The sequence below is a fragment of the Eumetopias jubatus genome, unplaced genomic scaffold, assembly GCF_037043125.1.
Source record: "Eumetopias jubatus isolate StellerSeaLion01/CBP00866 unplaced genomic scaffold, mEumJub1_p1.0 scaffold_5, whole genome shotgun sequence".
NCBI lineage: Eukaryota > Metazoa > Chordata > Mammalia > Carnivora > Otariidae > Eumetopias > Eumetopias jubatus.
In genome coordinates, this window is record NW_028274811.1 from 128,461,638 (window position 1) to 128,478,455 (window position 16,818).

The 16,818-nt window shown below is 43.9% G+C and overlaps 1 pseudogene; it reads right to left on the reverse strand.

Moving 5' to 3' along the window:
• Positions 1-898: 898 nt before the first annotated feature.
• Positions 899-1,341, reverse strand: LOC114204843 (COX assembly mitochondrial protein homolog pseudogene; annotated as a pseudogene).
• Between the last annotated feature and the right edge of the window lie 15,477 nt (positions 1,342-16,818).

The window sequence follows — 16,818 nt, forward strand, 5'->3', positions numbered from 1 at the left end:
TTGGAAATTGCCAGAGGCGTCTGTGGAATTTTGTTCAGTGGAAACAGAATTACAGAATCTTAGGGCTAAAAGAAAGCTTCCAAGTCCATACCTGCCAGACGCTGGGCCAAAGCTAAGCCTCCTCTAATAGATACGCACCTGCGCACGTGCTACCCCTTCCCATCCTGGGTGTTTCATGCCCCTAGCGTTTTTTCTTTACTCAATTCACTTCTTCATCTTTTCGTTGTATTATGTATTTTCCTTTCAGAAACAGTAACTATGCCGTAATAGGTTTCCTAAGTAGATTTCACCTTGTCCTTGCCAAATCAAGAAAAGAAGTCACTATGATGTGACTGAGAATGTGGGGGAGGGTGGCAAGGACACAGTCCAGCCACCTCGCTGCCTCCCACACTTCTGGCTCCCATCTCCCCAGAACCCCAGAGAGCGACAGCACCTCCAAGCCTGAGGGGGAAACCACGCTCTGCGGGGGGGGCGGGGGGGCGCCTTGGCCACAAGCCACAAGGAGGGTGGGAGCAAGACAGAATTTGAAAGAGAACGGGGTTTGGATAAAATCTTTGCACATGCCCTCTTTCCTTGCCCTCCTGGGAGGATCAGATGGGCAGGTGGCTTCCAGAGAGTAAACAAAAGACATTGTTGCAAATCACTGTGTGTACCAAAAAAGGTGGGAGCCATGGGAAGTAACTGCTCTTGGTCTTGGCTGTCTATGGGCAATTAAGGACTGACGGCAGGAGCAGGAAGTGTTGGTATGGATGTGGCCCCCCCATAGGTTGGGAGACAAGGCCCCCATAAGGCCAACAAGGTGGTGATGGCTACAATTAGCAAGGGGGTCTCAGGGAGAAATGCACCAGCATTTTTTTTTGAAATTTAAAAGGAAATCTTTATTATTTCCATAATTTAGGATAAAGCAAACACTTCCTTGAGTCCATTATTTTAGGTGATAATGATTTCCATGAGTATCAGGGCTAAGTATCTGAGTATTTGCCTACATGCTTGTGGGAAGTTTCTGTAGCCTTTTCTTGGCAGGAATTCCAGTTTTTCTGAATTCTTCCCTTTCCTTCAGGTATTCCATTTTGCATTCTTCATAAAAGGCTGGATCATTATAATGAGCAGTTAGACACTCTTTCAATGCAGAATTTTCTTTCCGGCATTTTACTACCATAAGGATTCCAGAGTCCTTGCAACGTTTGGTAAAATCTTGAACTTGTTCAGAACATCTCTCGGGCTTTTTCTCTCATTATTTTAGGAATCAAAACATCCTTTTCGACATGTCTGAGATGCTGCCCTGCGGGGTCGAGCGCCATCTCCGCGGGCGGAGGAAAGCAGCTCCTGGCCGCTCCCGGGCAGGGGGGGGGGGGAGGAGCCTGGGCTGGGCGGCACGTGCAGCCGCCTGGAGCTCCCCGCGGGAGGAAGAGGCGGTGGAGGAGGAGCGCAGTGGAGACTCTAGCACCCTGGGAGAACGTCGAGTGGATTTCACCTGGCGTGTCCGTGGGTTTCCCAACATGTGAATTTCCTCATGTGAAAAGAAAAGTAGATCTTTCCCTTTTAGCTCTCAAAGTATCAAGCGAGGGTGACCTTATGGAGCAACTAACTACAGCTCAATGTATGGAGAGTCACTTGAAAACTTCCTGACTTCTAAAAATGGGATTGTTGGTCTCAGGAAAGCACAGTGATCTCCCCCGGCTTCCACGTTCAAACACAAAGCAGATCCCACAGGCAGGTGAGAGAAGGGACTCTTGGATCCAGTGTCGCTTTCACGGGTCGGCCCACAGGGTGCTTACGAAAGTTAGAGAAATAGAGCAGGAAAAGTGCATTTTAGGAAGTCATCCTTTGAGATAGGCTGTTCTAAAACTTTGGTGCACTTTTTCTCAACAACTCCACTTCTGTGTTTTTACCTAGCTCAAAGGCATTTCTCATCCCTACCCTGCTAGCCAAAACCCATGCCAAATAGGCCAGCCTTGAAAAATCTTAACAAGTAAAAGGAAAGACCCCGTGAGGAGCTGGTTCTTGCATTCATGTCTAGAAGACAATCGTATCTTCAATAGGAACTTGCTTGTTGATTGACAGCAAAAAGAGACGAGGCTTCATAAAATTTTTTCAAAGTTCATGTCATATAAGGTTTTAGGTGACAGGCTTAGCCTCTGGAAATCTTAAAGACAAAATTTTCTGTTTTAGTCTGTTGACAACTAGTGATACACTAGCATGACTATAACCAAAGCAGAGTCCTTATTTGCCTTTGTCACTGCGATTTCCGTAGCATCTAGAACGTGCCTGGCATATGTTAGACTCAATGAAGAATAAGGAATGAACGAATGAATGAATGAACTGGGGGGTTCATTAGGTAGGCAAGAGTGGGAAAGGAAATGAAGGAATGTTGAAAATATCCTGAACAGGAGGGCAAGAAAGGAGCAAGAAAAGTATCTGTTTCAGTTCTCCTCATCTCATTTTCTACTTTAATTTTCATAAATTAATCATCATCGTCTCAATAGAAAACATTTTAGTTATTAGATCTGAGTTTCTTTCCACACCTTTTCCTGTTGGAGAATGTGTTGAATAATGTAACTTGATACCAAATGGGATACCACTGTGAAAATTTATAGCATGTTGTGAACTTTATTACTTTACCGTTTTCATTTCCAATCTCTTAATTCAGTAGCAAATACTATTGAGAAGGTAGAAATATAGTTTGATAAAGATTTTGGACTCTTCAAGAATTTTTTTAGAATCATTTATTTCATCAAACTTATGAGGTAAGAATTGTCTTTATTTTGTACATTTTTTCTTCTAATAATACTGAGTTCCAATAATAGGATTATAACGTAAAAGTTACATATTCAATAAGCAGGTGCCATTTTATCATTTTCCTAGTTTGTTTCCATTTTTTGTTTTTATTTGGCTTGGTTGGTTTTCATTGAGTGTTGAAATGTTTTACCCAACATCTGATTGTAACTTTGCTACCATCTTCTGGCAAAATAATGAACATCTTACGATCTTTGACTAGAATGAGTGTCCACAATTTTGTTTAATCCATATTGTCTATGTATTTACTTCCCCTGCATCCGTTGAAGTTAAAAACTGAAGCAGGAAGTGTTGCCGTAGCTCATCCAGAGCAATAGGTTGAGTCAGGGGACTGAGCTTATGCCCACTGGGGTGGGACACACCAACGGCTGTGTGAAATACACCCCGGACAGAACATTTTAATGGCTCAGAAGAGAAAAAAAGACCAAGATCTCCACCAATGGCTGCACTTGGTGCCAAAAGACCTGACCTTGTCCTGCACAAGGAAAACACACTGCTGGTATACAGAAGAAGGAAGGGAAAGAATACCCAACCATTCAACTGTCATGCGAAGGAAGCAAGATAAATAGATACTAAACAAGACGGGCAAACGTCAAGGAAGATTTACCCACGCTGTACATATAAGAGGAAGTAGGTTTAGACAGAACTGCCCATGTTAAACATTAACAATATGCAGAGATGGCACGCAGAATACGAACACAATGAAAGTGAGCCATCTTAGAACCATACATGACAACAGGGACGGATCTCACGAGCCAAATGCTGAGGGAGAGACATCTGATGCAAAAGGATGCAACCTGTGTAATGCTATTCACAGATCATTAAAGCCACACAGGCAAATCCAGACTCCTCTGTGAGAAGTCAGAGACAGACTACCCTGTAGCAAGCAGGCATGTCTGTCTCTGGTGAACAGCTCGTCCCACCCCCCAACTCCTGACATTTTCACCCAAGGTTTTGTACGCTTCTTGTTGACATTAAAATAAATATATACATAAATTATATTTACATACACCATATTATATATACATATATTTATTTTATATTATATATGATATGTTATATATGTATATAAAATCTTGGTGTATATGTTTATCAATTCTGTAACAAAATCTTTACCTACTGAAAATACAATATGGAACCATATTATTCATTATTCACTATAACAAAGACCTCATTGTGCAGCATAAACAGTGTTGAATCTGCAGAAAGTCATGTGCGGGGACAGCTAGAGTAATTGTACTGGTCAGCTTGGGTTGCTATAACAAAATCCCATAGACTGGGGGACTTAAACCACAGACATTTCTTTCTCACAGTTCTGGAGGCTGGAAAGTCCAAGATCAAGGTGTTAGGAAGGCAGGTTTCATTCCTAGACCTCTCCTCCTAGCTTATATCTCTCTCTGCGCTCACATGACCTCTTATCTGTAAAAAAAAAAAAAAAAAAAAAAAAAGGGAGAGAGAGAGCACTCAAGCTCGAGGGAGCTCTGGTCCCTCTTCTTATAAGGACACCAATCCTGTTGGATCAAGGGCCCACCCTGATGACCTCCTTTAACCTGACTTACTTCCTTAGAAGTTCCATCTTCAAATACAGCCACCCTGGGGGTTAGGACTTGGACATCTGAATACTGGGGGGACACATTCAGCTCATAACAGTTAGTGAGGTCAGCTCCTGGGCGGAGTCTCATGGGCTCCAGCCTGTGAATTTGCTAGATCCCACCTCTCAATTCCCTTTGGCTGTTGTCCCGCGAGGAGAAAATCCGTGAAGCCGGACCCACACGCAGGTGGCTTCCTCCTGCACCTCCCGTGGAGCACTGTCCTAACTACCCACTTCCAGGGGACACGTGTGCTGCGCAAGCTTCGTAGTGCTAGGCAACGGAATCCGGCCCACTCGGTTTAGGTAGAAAGAGATTTGTTTGTGGATCTATATCTCAGAATCACTGAGAGGGCTAAAGAAACAGCTTCTTCTAGGCTGAGCTTCCGTGAACGAGTGCCAAGCCTCACGGTAGGGCTGACCCACCGCGAGCTCCTTCGCTCAGCATCCGGAGGCGCAGACCGCTTGCAGCCGCGGGGCTGCACCGGGCTGGCGGCGGTGGGGGTCGCGGGCGGGGGACATCAGCAATGCCAGCGATGCGGGCGCGGTTGCTCCCCGTCCGCTGAGACAGTGCTTTTTGAGAGGTTTACAAACCCCTCGGGCGTCTTGTGAAAACTGTCGATTCTGCTCCTCAGTGCCTGAAGTTGGGCCCGAATTCCACACCTCCGATGAGCTCTCGGGTCACGTGGCCATGAGCCTGCGCCCACCAAGTCCAACAGGCCTTGTCCCCTGGGCCACCACCTGCAGGCCGAGCCCCCAGGCCGCCTGTCATCACGGACTCCTACTCCCCAGGCGGCTCTGCACTTGGCCCCATCTCACCCAATTTCCCATCCTTTCCGAGGCCCTCTGGAATCAGCTTCTGTCAGCAAATCCCTCTCCTCCCAGCATTCCCTTCATGGCCCTGTTTGAACAGAAACGAGACACCCTCTGAGGATGCTACCCCGCGGCCTTCTTTACTGATGCTGGGGCTTCCCTCACTTGCAGGGGAGCTCGGAGGCACGAGGCAGGGTAGAGGCCTCCTTGCTCCTTCCAAAGTGTTCTCCTTGTCTCACCCATATTATTCCTCCTTCCGCTGGGGAAACAACACGGGAGACCTCTAGCAGACACCCCCTTAACCAAACTGTCAAAGTTATCACCAATAATGGGACAAATAAACATCATGTACCTCCGGATAAGATGTACTAAAAAGGCTGCATCTTTGCCAAAAACGCAGAGCCTGAATTTAACCATCAACTCACATTAAGACAACCCAAATTCAGAGATACCCTACAAAAGAACTGGCCAGTATGTTTCTCAAATGTCAAGGTCAAGAAGGACTGAGTAAGTGCTTTAAATTAGAGGAAACAAGACATGACGAGAAAATGGAGTGTGTGATCCTGGACTGGAACCTGGACCAAAAATAAGGACATTGGTGGGACAATGGTGAAATTTGAGTCATGTCTGTAAGACGATGTATTATATTGTATTGATGTTAGTTTCCTGATTTTGACAATTATATTGTGATTTGACATTTTTATTAACATCGTAGGAATCTGAGTGAGGTGCTTACAGCAATCCTTTGTGCTATTTTTTGTAACTTCTTAAAGTCTGAAATTATTTCAGAAACAAAAGTTTTTTAAACTACAGATGATTTTGAAGTCTGTTGATCCCTCACTAAGCCTCTGCGTTAGTGTCAGTCACTTACTGACCTTCTGGTCACCCTTTCTTCACGCATCAAAGACGACTCCATTCATTCAATATCTTCTTCCCTCCTTTCCCCAGCCCACTCATCTCAAACAAATTTTCCTCCACCTCTCCTCAGCCGCCTTGTAAATCTTGAACTGAAGTATCCAAACTATAGCTTATTGACCCCAAGTCCCACTCCAAACATTGAGTTCACTGAGACCTCCAACTTATTGGCATGACCATTTTTCCAATATCCACCACCCGCCCTCACCCTCAGCACCATACACTGTCTGCCTACCTCACCCACCTTCTATCCCACGTCCAACACTTAAAATCCTCCCTTGCAAACATTCAACTCCCTTGGCCACCTCACCCTCTGTTCCACTCACCTGCAAAACTCGATGTCACGTTAACTCGCGATCCACCCAAACAGCTCACTGTTGCTAGGGGAAAAAAAAATTTATACAAACATCCTGATTGGTCCCACACAAGTGGGCACTAATATTCAAGTGGTCACTAACACTCCTAGACAAGCCTTCTTCGTGTCCCTGGGAAACGTGCAATCCCACTGTTGAAGAAACCAACTTTGGGTTGTGTTTAGATCAGTACTTTCAAGAGACTTCATTGCCGGCATTCCAATGACTGCTGGGAGAAAGTGAAAGTTGGGCACACAGTGTCTTTGTGATTCATTTCCTTTTTCATCTGGATAATTGTATTGTCATGATGCAAACGGAACAACAATAAAAATTCACCAGGACTTTGTAAAATGAATTCCGAAAGTTTTAGGTCAACTCTTGTCTTTATTCTCATGCACCAAGCAGTCTTCCTTAGCAATCCTAACATTGCTGTGCTACGAGATCAAGTCCCAAATTCAGAAAAGACTTGAAAAACAACAGGATGTCTGTGACATAAGAAATACATATTTGGTGCCTGTCTCATTTCCTGGCACCTGGAATCTCTGAAAGTGTCTTTTTTTTTTAAGATTTTATTTTTTATTTGACAGAGAGAGACACAGCGAGAGAGGGAACACAAGCGGGGGGAGTGGGAGAGGGAGAAGCAGACTCCCCGCTGAGCAGGGAGCCAGGTGCGCGGCTTGATCCCACGACCCTGGGATCATGACCTGAGCTGAAGGCAGACGCTTAACCAAAACTGAGCCACCCAGGCGCCCTGAAGTAGTGTCTTTTTGAATGTTCATGGGATGACTGGTGGCTGGGGGCTCCTGGAGAGCCTCAGGACAGGGGCTGGCTGCCAACGGAACCAAGCATGTAATGAGAAGAAGAATTTTCTGCCCTACCCCCTTACCCCCACCCACCTCCTGGGAGGGGAGAGGGGAGAAGTTAAGATAATCACTAATGGCCAATGACTTAACCGATCATGCCTACAGTAATGAAGTCTCCATAAAAAAACCCCAACTACCCTAACTGCAGGGGTTTGGAGAGCTTCCAGGTTGGTAAATACGTGGAGATTCGGGGAGGGCGGTATGTCTGGAGAGGGCATGGAGCTCCCATTCCCCACACCTTGCCCTACACAGCTCTTCCATCCTGTTGTTCCCAAGTTGTTATATCCTTGCATAATAAACTGGTAATCTAGTACCTACACTCTTCTCCTGAGGTCTGTGAGCCATTCTGGCAAATTACAGAAACTGAAGCACAGGTGACAACTTAAACTTGCAGCATCTGAAGTAGGGAGGGGCTTGGTCCTGTGGGACTGAGCCCTTGACCTGCGAGGTCTGATGCTATCTCCAGGTAGTGTCAGAACTGAACTTCATTGGAGGACACCTAGCTGTTGTCCAGAGAACTGGAGAATCACTTGGGGGAGGGGGGGTTGGGAAGCCCCACATACTTGGAGACCAGAAATGTGAGTGTGTTGTGTAGAGAAAGAAAACAGAAGACTTTTTCCTTACAGTGTCCCTCAAACCAGCGTGTGGTCCACAGTTCATTGGTCCAAAATGAATTAAGTACAGAAATTGAAAGAGGGTGCCAGGAACACCGAAAGTAACTTGACATGGGTGCCACACGCAAGCACTGGGTCTGTGACAAAGGGCATGGAGCATTCGGGGGCTGTCCCACTCCCTGGCGAGCTGCGTGCCAGGGCTGAGTAGGAGTCCTGAGTAGGAGTCCTCCCATATTCGAGGATATACTATCTGACACTGCTTTGTCAGCTGTAAACTAAAGCATGTGCAGTTCTGAGAAAACGTAAGCGTTTCTTTTGACAACTTGTAATCTTAACAATAATTTTAATTTTTAGTCAAGTTAACTTTCTTTTAAATTTATGGTCCATACTACTAGCTAAAATAGGAAGTAATTTATCTTGTTTATTAATTAATTTATTTATTTTTACCTTTCTGAAGGATTTAATAATACTTGCAATCATGAAGTAGACAGAAGATTTTGGCAATTTGGTTACTTCCCAGTCCAATAATCATCTTTTTCTTTTTCTTTCTTTTTTTTTTAGTTTGAAATAATTTCAACTTTTCAGAAGAGTTGCAAGTACAAAGAATTCCCTCATACCCTTTACCCAGATTCACCAATCTTTAACATTTTGCCCGTTCGCTTTATAATTTTCTTTGTCTGTGTGTGTGTGTGTGTGTGTGTGTGTGTGTATGTTGCTGTTGTCTTCCCCTAAATCCCTGGAGTTCAATCCCCCTTTACCCCTTACCCTATTGTAGTTCCCCACGTAAATCTTGCTATAGTAAAAAAAAAAAAAGATAATCCTAATAGGATGTTTATTACATAGCAAAAATTGTGAATGACATAAAAGCTAATGCTTTGACATGATAAATTCTCTATTATGTGATAATATAGAAGCTGATCATAAACAATTATTATCTCTTGCTGAGACACAGTGTTTACTCAAGAGGGGAATTTTACTGACAATGTTTGAACTCAGGAACAAGTTCTTAGTTTAAAAAAAAAGAAAGCTGGTTCCTACTTTTTAAAGATATGACTTGAACAGCTTTATTTACTTATTTGCCTGGTAACATCAGTAGTTTTAATGATTTTAATAGTTTTATGCAACATGTTCTCCAGTTGCAAATAAGATCTAAGGGCAAAAGCAAAAGTTGTAATTTGGAAAGACAAAACTTACACAGTCTGTAATAACATTTACTATAATTTAACAAAAATTACCAATACTTCAGATACTGGATAGAATGTTTTGAATTTTATTTTCCATCAAAATATGGAAATGGATCTTGAGTTCATTTCTTTCATCAAAAGATAATTAATTTTAACTATAGCTATATTGTTAGAATTGACTACTTGTGAAGGATTGGTGATGATTTTTAAACTATAACTTGTTTCACTTGTTTCAATCTGCATAAAAGTGAGAAATTAGCACCTCAAACTAGCCCCTGTGAGCTGGTTTTCCTACTATGTATGTTATTAAAAACAAAACATAGAAACAGCTTAATATACGTTATTCCCAGTGAGTAACTAGTTAACTAGACTAGATAAATTTTAACAAGTGATCAGATAAATCTAGATTAGATAAATTTTCAATCTAGATTAGAGTTTGAACAAGTGAGAAAACAAGTTCATTTATCACACTAAAAATTTAATTTTTATACAGAGCAAATATTGGTACATGTTTATACCAAATATCTGGAGCAAAACTAAAATACTGGCACCTATGGCATTTGTCCAAAACCCCATTTAGGCATTTAACACAGGGAGACAGCTATCCCACCCTAACGTTCTGTTTAGTTTTGTTTACATTTACAGTAAATGATGGATACTTTTTATTTTCTCCCTACTTTTTGTTCTGATTATCTTTATTAAAATGTTATTCTTTGTTGAATCTACTAATTAAAAATTGTGACTTGTGTTTTTATATAACTTTTCTAGTAATTTTTTGTTGTATTTTACGAAAGTATTGGTCCACAACCAATTGGAGATGACACGTTTTTCACCACAGATTAATTTGAGCAGTCCCTAGATGGCCACTAGGTGGTGCCCAAGGATCTTCTCACCGAGGGCTTCTGTGACCTTTGGAATGGCACCTCCAATTGAGAAGAAATAGGCACTTTGTATGCTACAAACTTTTCCAGTGTCGTCTGGCAGAATTGTCAAGGCCACAGAGAAGGCAATTTGGTCTCCCTTGTATGGGACATTTGTAAACATTGAGGTGGGAACAAATGAAGATATATATTTTCATATAAATACATTGTGCTAGTTGCTGCAAAGAGCCTTCCTGCATGAATTGAAGCAACTCCATACATCAGAGCTGTTAGAACAACTATCAAGAAGATTCTATTTGAGATTTCTTTGTCTGATAATAACAACAGGCGCCAACTACATCCAAGTTAGATTACAAAGGACGTCTCTGAAGCCTTTTCAGTGTTCATAGCTCCCAGAATCAGCAGGGCAGTGGAATAGTGGAAGAGAATTCTGGAAAACAACTAGCTAAAATTGGTCCATAGAACAGACCCGAGGCCAGATGCCTTGCATGTAGCTCTCACAAATATGAGATCCACAGCCAACAGAAAGACAATCTCCCCGCATTAATACATGGCCCATGACATTTGCTGCTGTCCCCTCAGGAGCCACTCACAACAGAATATTCCTATATTTAAAGATGTGCCAGGTTCTATTAAAAACACAAGTGAAATATGCAAAGCTTTCAATTCACAGGTATGGGAATCCAACCCTGATGGGCCCAGCCATAACCCATGACCTATATCAAAGTTCACCAAAGCCATCCATGCCTTCAGCCACACTGGCAGGGTCATAACAAAGACCTGCTTATCACCAACACTTTTATAAATTGCCAACTCCCGTAGCTTTCAATGCATTCCTTCCCTGTAGAGAGATTTGCACCAGTGCGGCAGACGGCAAGGAGAAGAAAAACCTGTCTATGGCAAAAGCTGATACCTCACATGATGAATTGTCAAGGCTTCCAGGCCTGACACTTGGGACTACAAGTCTGATGTCCAACTTGTATACCTGCCTTGACAATTTACTCTGGCCATTTTTCCAAGGCAGCCAACATCTCCCACCGCCTTTCAAGTACAGGATTCCCCTGCTAAGGAGAACACTCCCATGAAATCTTTCATAAGCCAAAATGGCGTAAAGCAAAGAATGGAAAAAATGTGGAACATTAATTTATAATGGAGAAAGTGTGAAGCATTCCCAGACCCAAAAAATAACCTCTTAGGCTTTACTGATGCCTCAGTACACATCTTGCCAACAGATGCACAAGATCTATCAAGCTAAAGCACAGGTGCTCACAGACACAGTTTGGAGCTCTGGCTGCTTGACGCTGAGGTGTTGCATGTAGTTCCCAGGGAAGGCGCTGGGTGGCGCCACCCTCACTGCTCCGGGTGCTCACTGCCTCTGTGAGAGCTTGCTGCAAAACGAACCCTGAGCACAGTTTTTGCTTTTTGTCTTTTTTCATAAAAGTGAAAATCCTCTTTGAATTTCTTTGAGTTAGCAAAAACGGGTAGTAAGGAGGTCTTTTGTAAAAGCGAAGTGGCATCATGTGACCTTTCAAAAAGCCGGAGATACCTGTCCTCTGAAACATCCTCCCCTCCCTCTGTTTGCCTGAGCCACAGGAAACAGTTGCGGAAGCCGGGCGTGCTGGGAACCGCTTCCGCGTGAAGGCAAGTGCGCAGTGCAGTGGCAGGCGGCTGATCATCATATATGCACAGCAACATGAGCATGCCACTTCTCTCATGTTCCTCCTCACAGCCTTGGTTCTCTGGAACTGAGATGGTGAAAACTTGTGGCCCACGTAGAGGAGTTTGCCTAATTAAATTGGTGGACCCAACTTTGAAAAACTTATCTTTCTTAGGAAATTGGTGATTTTCAGTTGATTTTAGCAGTTGTTTTTGATCAGTGATATGACAGTTTTTAGAGGCCACTCATCGCCCAGAGAACAAACACACCAAAAATAACTGAACAAAGTTCTTTGCAAGGTCAAAGGCAAAGGTTTGAAGACATTCCCCTGATCTTCCTTTGACTTTAATCCAGGGGACCAAGCAACAGAGCTTTCCCCCCAGTATTAGTTCTCTCTGCTAATCCTATTTGCCTGTTATCAGTCATGTTCCCAATTTGAAAAGACACACGTAAATTAAGCTAATTCATGGAGTGTGTTTATTAAGACAGATTATTTATAAAGGCGTGGGCAAAGGCACAGGAAAACCAAAGGTCACCATGCTCTAACACTGGCCTAGTAACAATGGAGGAACTGTTACCGTCCACAGCCAAAACGTGGGGGAAAGAGCAGTTACTGGAACCCAAAAGAAGAAACCCACATAGAAGTCACCTCGAGAGGGGCAGTGATGAGAGACCTAGTCAGCCTGAAGTGACCCCCTTCCACCCCATTCTCCTTTGATGATGGACCAAACCCAACCAGACACTAGAGAGGATGGATGACCTATTAATGTGACCCATACATATCAGCCTCCCAGGACAAAGAACAAGGTACGATGGATCTGGAAGGACGGATGGAACATATAACATACACACACACACTTTATCATCCTCTCGGGTCCTTCATCTGGTGGCAAGACTAAGCCCCCATCACAGAATGGGCAAGAAGTTCTATCAACTACCATGTCACTGCAAGTCGATACTGATTTTTCTCATACTCCCCCTAAACCTTAAACTTTAGCCAACATCGGTGTTATCCATATAACTTATTTCAGAGAAAAGGCCTGAAACTAATAATATTACACTGTATGTTAACTAACTAGAATTTAAATAAAAACTTGAAACAAAAAAAAAGAGAGAAGGGAGACAAGAAACGGAACACCGCTGCAACACTCCTGACCTCCACGAGGCCCGTGTCGGGTCCCACTGCCCACTCCATGTGCCCCTTGACCTCTCCCAGCATCTTGGCCAGACCAGGGTTCAAACGCTGCATTGCTGCAGTGTCTGACACATTGGAAGTATTTTCTTTATGGGTTGTTGCAGTTTTCATTCACCAGGACAACTGGTCAAGGGGGTATAAAAGGTTATCAATAAATCTCCTGGTTTCCATAGTTCTCCCCAGCCCAGCTTCCTCTACACAATTAAGATCAGTCAACTCAGCCAACACAGAAAGTCCATTGGTTTAGTAGCATGATAATTCCAAGATGGCCACAATCTCCACCACCAATTCACTAGAACCGTCCCTCCTTCCCACACAAAGTCCCCCAAACTTACATGCTTCTCAAAGAATTAAAAGGGTGGGGGAAGGTATCTTTAAAATGAAAGATCTGGCAATTACCTTAAACTAACCTAGTGATCAGAGGGAAGCAACCTGGTCTGATGGGCTTTAGGGCGTGTTGCAATACATACAGAACCTCACCTATGTAGTTTTCTTGCCAAAGACATTTCACCTGAATGGAGCCATGAGGAAATGAAGAGACAAATCCAGAATGTGGACATACTACAAGACACTTGGCTTGGTGGCCCCTGGGTGGCTCGGTCACCAAGCGTCTGCCTTTGGCTCAGGTCATGATCCCAGGGTCCTGGGATCGAGCCCCACATCGGGCTCCCTGCTCTGCGGGAAACCTGCTTCTCCCTCTCCCACTGCCCCTGCTTGTGTTCCCTCTCTCTGTCAAATAAATAAATAAAATCTTAAAAAAAAAAAAAATGACACTTGGCTTGTACTGTTTCAAAAAACTAATCAATGGGGGCGCCTGGGTGGCTCAGTCGTTAAGCGTCTACCTTCGGCTCAGGTCATGATCCCGGGGTCCTGGGATCGAGCCCCGCATCGGGCTCCCTGCTCAGCAGCAAGCCTGCTTCTCCCTCTCTCACTCTCCGAGCTTGTGTTCCCTCTCTCGCTGTGTCTCTCTCTGTCAAATAAATAAAATCTTTAAAAAAAAAAAAAACTAATCAATGTTATGGAAAACAGATAGTAGGTAATTATTCTAGATTAAGAGACTAGTAACCAATTGAAGGGCATGAACCTCAACCAGATACTGACCGCATCAGGGGAAGAAACAACATTTTGGGGAACAATTGGAGAAATTTAAATATAAACTGAATACTGAATAAAATTAGTGAAGTTTCCCAAGTTGTGGTAATAGATAGTGAAGTGAGGCAGAAGAATATATTTTTATTCTTAGAAGATGCATATTGAAGTTCAATGGCTGTCTCAAGGAAAAGCATAAACACAACCATTTAGATTATAAACCAAAACCATTGTTTTCTTCCATGGAGCACCATTTTTACTTGCAAGAATGACTGCCAAACTATGATTATTCAGACTTGTGGATTTGGCAGACATTTCTCAAATATGAATAAACTGAGCCTCTCACTTCAAGGAAAACAACTGAGAGCATTTGTTGCCAATGGTGGAATTCAAGCTTTTTTTTTTTTAAGATTTTATTTATTTATTTGAGAGAAAGAATGAGAGAGAGAGCATGGGGAGGGGGGAGGGTCAGAGGGAGAAGCAGACTCCCTGCTGAGCTGGGAGCCCAACGCAGGACTCGATCCCAGGACTCCAGAATCATGACTGGAGCCGAAGGCAGACGCTTAACCATCTTAGCCACCCAGGCGCCCAGAATTCAAGCTTTCAAGCAAAAATTACATAGTGCAACTAACCCTTAAGAAACTACCACTTGTCAAGTTTTGTGGCTCTTATTAAACATTATCTACAGTTATCTGAAAAGGCTATTAAAATACTCCTCTCTTTTCCAACTACATATTTCTGTGAGGCTGGACTTTCTTCACATAGTTCAAACCAAACAACGTATCACAAAAGATTATCTGCAGAAGCAGGTAGGGAAAAGTCCCGCTATCTTCTATTAAAGAGAAGGGTAATAGGTAAAATAATGTGACCCTTCTCATTTTTTGTTTTGGAAAATGTGGTTGTTTTTCTTATATCAATTTTTTATTTAAATTCAATTAGCCAACACAGAGTACATCATTAGTTTCAGATGTAGTGTCCAGTAATTCATCAGCTGCGTACAATACCCAGTGCTGTTACTTGTGTTTAGCATGTCTTTATTTCTAAGAAATGCATACTGAGGTACCGAAATAATAGAGTATCTACGGTTCACTTCAAATAGTCCATCCAAAAAGTTGTACATGATGGATATATGAGTATGTTTGTACACATATGTATTTATATATGTTACGTATCTGCAATTTACTTTCAAACAGTTCAGCAAAAAAAAAAAGTTGCAAAATAATAGGTAAAGGATATAAGGATGCTCCTTTTACTGTTCCTTCCACTATTCTGTAGGTCTGAAAATTCCCAAAATAAAAATGTGTGTTTGTTGGGTGGGGGGATCAAGTCCAGGGTCACTGGGATGAACCGCAAACACTCTTCTAGTGGTTACTGGATGCAAGAGTGAGAGGGACCACTCCCATCTAAGACCCCTTTGGTCTAACCTGCTTAGGAGCTCTTCCCACAGATGCTAAGCCCCTCCTTCGTTTGTGTATAGGCTCTGCTCCCCAAGCAAGCCCTGTAACTCTAACAGGGAGACATTAGGATCTCGCTCCGGTTGGGGAGCTAGAGGCAATAGGGCATGCTGTGGTCGCCTCTGCAAGCAATGGAGGTCCAGGGAAATTTGGAGGTTCGAAGTCCTCAGCACAAAGGCCATCTCCTCTCCCCATTAGCACCCTTCAGAGATCTAGCAGGACTGAGCATGTAACTGGTGCCCACAATGGGGCAGCCTCGCAGCCAGTCCTGGCTCATCCCAGAACTGCTCTGCCCCCACAGCTGAGGCCCCTCCAAGGCTGCCATGGGGCCTCTCTAGTTCGTATCTTATGTTCATTGCTTTCACTTTTTCTTTGCCCGTGTCCCTTCTCAGGGCGGCCAGAAGTAAGGCGTCTGCAACATCGTCATGGCCCCACTTGCCCTAACAAAGAAGCACCCCAGCCGCTGGGTCTATGGCGGTCTTGCCCTCCAACTGTGCCTCCACGTTACCGCCGTCCGCATCAGAGGGTGTGGCGCTGCCAAATGCGCCTCACTCCTGTCTCGCTGCCCCCACACTCCCGTTCGCCCTGTCCTCTCCAGATACGTGTGCCCGATGTCTGCTGGGGCCGTTTCACTCGGTGCGCACATGGCACACTCCCATCAACATGAGGGTTGAGTAGAGACCATTTGCAAACATGAGTCAACTATAGGAAAACTACAGGGGATAAGGTAAGGGGGTGACTACTGCAAATCAGGAGAGCAGTGGGTAAAGGTCCCTTGAGAGGTCGCCTTGACCAAAGCCAGCCGGCAGCCAGAGAGTGGGAGGCTCCGCACTGACCAAAGCCAGCCGGCAGCCAGAGAGCGGGGGAGCCCGCAGCTCTGTCCATCCAGGCCAGCCTGCAGGGCCGGAGTATGGAGTGGATTTAGAGGCGCTCCACAAGACAGCCCACACAGTGTAGAGAGCCTCCATGGCCAATTCCATTAGACCCATTAAAAAGAGGGCAAGAGGGAAGGGAAAATAAGTCCGTATCTCATGTAACCCTCTTTTCCCCAGTATTATCATTACTGGCTAAGTTTTTCCTACATATCACAAGGCCCACGGTGCCTAGAACTTAGTAGCGACCAGGCCAAAAGGAAATCCTAGTCCCTAGACACAAGAATAATTCAACCTGGGGCACCTGACTGGCTGTTGGTGGAGCACGGGACTCTTGATCTCAGGGTTCTGAGTTCGAGCCCCATGTTGGGTGCAGGGATTCCTTAAAAATAAAATCCTTAAAAATAAATAAATACAGACAGACAAATTCAACCTGCTTGTATTTAGGAGTTCTGGCCAGGGGTAAAACCTAACCGGTGCAAATCAACACAGACTTTTGAGGACTTCAGCCTTGACTAAAGGGTTCAGCAAAGTCAACCCAAAC